Here is a 3498-nt window from a genome sequence, read left to right as displayed (position 1 = left end):
TGCAGTCCGGAGTGTACGGTACGTTAAAAACGTTGTCATTTGAAATAAAAAAAATGTTTTCTTCACCATTTATTTATTGCAATTGTTTTAGACAAATGCAATGTTTTCGTGGCAGGAACATTTTTCAAAATTTGAAGAATACGAGGACCTTTATCAAAATATCGGACAGTTTAAAATTGACGAAATTAAAGTTATGAAATGAACGCTACACCACAGACGAGGTATAAGATAAAAGATGAAAAAATTATTCGAAGTTTGAATAAATCCGCTTCGAATAAAAAAAATTATCTTTTTTCGTCGAATAAAATTATTCGATACACATCAAATAAAGATACTTTCTTTACTTGAACCTTCGAATAAGGAATACAAATTTTTTTTATCTTTTACTAGTTATTCGAAATTTTTATTTAGATAAATATTTTGCCCAACTCTGCCATTTTGCACGATCGAGGAATGATTAGCGGCATCCCGGACCCTTGCTATTCTCATCGGTACACGTACACGCCGACCTGGTGGTGTGTGAGTGTGCCGAGGCACGGCTGTTCGAACGAAGCTACGGCAGCGCCGTCGTTTACGATGTGGACCACGCATGCTCAGATCGCCTCTATTGTCAGAGATCATGCGATCGAATCAGAGAGGATACTCGGAAAATGCCACTCGACACTGAATTTTTTTTTTTTTTTTATTTTCATTGCTATTAATATTAACAACAATAATACAAAGACTTGAGTCCACTCGGACCCATTAGCCGCAAATATATGTTTCCCTTATACCTATATACATAACGATTTGACTTACGTACTAAGTTGCACATTTTCCTATATATATATTTTTATTTCTTTTTTTTTTTTTTTTTTCTCTCTCACTCGACACTGAATGTGGAAAGTGCACCCAGCTCCCCATACTGGACGAAAATGTTACTATTTAGCTTCTTCGAGTGGCCGTTATAGCGGTACTATCGATTGTTCAAGGCCACCTGGGAAAACTGGCCCTTAAGAAGAAATTTCGCAGTTATTTTCTCATTATTTCTTTATCAATGTTTTAATTTGAATAGATCTTGTTTTCTTGAAGTTGGAATTTATGGGATATGGGTCGTAGGGATTGGTGTTTCCTTATGACTTCTGTGAAATATATTCTTTACCTTCCTTGAGTTTTAGCGCCTTATATATATACATTAATATATGAAGTAAGGTATGAAATTATCGAGTCAAAGTGGTCAATGTTTTTTCACTTTGCAATCAAATTCACAGAAGTTATTTATTCCTGATCACTATAAGCTGTTTCTATACTATATGTATCGATTGCCAAATGATTCCTTCAAATATCTCGATGCTTTAAATTTGACTGTGATTTCGGACCTGACATGAGTATAGAAATGCCGCGAGTGGAAATACTGGAACATTTCGGCAAGAAAAAAACGTAGATAAAGCGAATATGTACGAAATAGACATAATAAAGGATTTATTTTGTACATATTAAGAAGCAATATTTTATTCACTATATTGTCTTTTAATCTATTTCTTTTTTTTACTAATTATTTCGCCAGTCTTTGAGAATACTCTTTCGGAAGGAACAGATGTTGTCATAACACAAAGATACTCCTTCGCAAGCTTTGATAGTGTTACGTCCCAAGTGGTATGAATTACGATCTTAAGAGGATAGGACGCAGTTTCGAACCTACCTGCATACACCGGCTATGGTTCGGGAAATTGAGGCTCGTTTAAATAACTTTGTACCCTTATTTTGAAAATAACAAAATTATTGATTTATTCAAAGTGTGGTTCTGAATCAGAGATTACAAATTTGATTTTACAAATATGGTTTATATAGCGCATATACTGGAGTGCTTACAAATAGTTTGATTATAATAATAATAATAATAATATTAATATTACCGTGATCACGGGTTCGGATTCGGTTACAATGTACTCCGACTGCTGACACTGGTCTTTGAAACGGGTTGTCGCGAAACAACTGAACGAACTATTTTAACTTCAAAAGAGACTACTGGACTATTGACTATGACTGAATAACTGATTGTTCACGATTGTCTGACTGACTGACTGACTATTTATAACTGAATTTTAGGAGTTGGTCCCCCTTTTTATAAGATGCACAATCCTTTGTTTTTCAAAGATGCTGGCACAGGAGTCTCTACCTTGCATCTTTTTATCTTCTTGATGTTTCCTGACTAGTCAGCTGTACGCCGACAGGATCTTTTTACCATGAAGTCGGCGTCTTTTCTTATAATTTGGCATATTTGGACACCTTTCCTGTTTGTTCTCAGCGTGTAAACTGAGAACTTCATCTGCGTGTCTTGCAGGAAGAAAAGTTGGAGTCGTTTCTCGTGCTACCTTACTGCGTAGAATTTTTAACATATATCTTAATCCTATTTTTACTTCTCCTCGTGCGACATAATCGGATGTCCATAATAATTCATAATAATTCTTCATCTGAGGGTTTATTCGTTGGCGGTCGAACCACCGGACGTTCACTGCCTCTGTCTGCTGGGACTGTGATTGACTGCAATTCTGTTCCCCGCGGGGAAAAAAAAAACAGTAATAATCTATCTATCTATTATAACGTATCTATCTATTATAATCTATCTATCCATCTATCTGTGCATTGTGCGGCCACTTCTTACTTACAGTAACGAGCAAAACTGAGTCTACACTATTTCAAGCAACATAACTTTCTAAAAATTAGATCAAATGACTTGAATTTTATTGAGAAGTTAGAAGGATTAGTTTATTAGACGAGGTGTAAAAAATTTTTGAAAAAAATTTGAATTGGTCGGAATCGCAAAAGAAATAGTAAAAGTTGATTTTTTCAGGCTCTTTTATCTGAGCCTGTATTGAAAATTTAAAGAATGTATTTGATTCGTTCGAATAAATTATGTCCATGCTGAAAATTTCACCGGTATTGACTTATTCGTTTACGAGTTATAAACGATTAAAAATTGCGATTTTAAGCCGAAAATCGTGAAAAATGGCAATTTTTCCACTTTTTCTCTAAAGGGTGTGTGCCTGGATCACGCGAGTACTCAACAGCACAGAACGCTTCACGATTTTGCGTGTTATCCTTGCGCAGGGACCATGCTAATCTTCTCTGTATCGTTCCAAATTTAGTATATGTGCTGTCGAAGCAATTACATGTCAGACACAACCTCCATAATTTCCAACCAGGGCGTTTGATATGTCCCACCGGATATCTGGTGCAGCGAACGGACGATTATCGTCTGTGAGTTATGCACGATCTAACCACGAAATTATACTAAAGGCATAGAACATGTCAAGACACAACACAATCGTCCTACATATTTCATCGTCCATTACACAAGTATATATCATCGGAATTAAATCATATTTGGTTTAGTTTTAATCAGAAACATGTTGGTAAATATGTTGGTAAAAGTTTCATAAAAAAAAATAATGACAAATAAAGAAGTTTTGTAACTGGATTCGATTAGTCTTCTGGTCTCACACCGATATAGCCGAC

At 35.4% G+C, this 3498-nt stretch overlaps 1 non-coding gene across 1 annotated transcript; it reads right to left on the bottom strand.

The window, feature by feature from the left end:
• Positions 1 to 3045: 3045 nt before the first annotated feature.
• On the bottom strand, positions 3046 to 3148 carry LOC143364101 (U6 spliceosomal RNA). Its single transcript, XR_013083992.1, has one exon. It is a non-coding gene; the product is annotated as a U6 spliceosomal RNA (small nuclear RNA).
• Between the last annotated feature and the right edge of the window lie 350 nt (positions 3149 to 3498).

This window comes from Halictus rubicundus, unplaced genomic scaffold (assembly GCF_050948215.1).
Source record: "Halictus rubicundus isolate RS-2024b unplaced genomic scaffold, iyHalRubi1_principal scaffold0264, whole genome shotgun sequence".
NCBI classification, from domain to species: Eukaryota; Metazoa; Arthropoda; class Insecta; order Hymenoptera; family Halictidae; genus Halictus; species Halictus rubicundus.
Note: the sequence above shows the minus strand (reverse complement) of the source record. Positions and strands in the feature narration are given on the sequence as shown.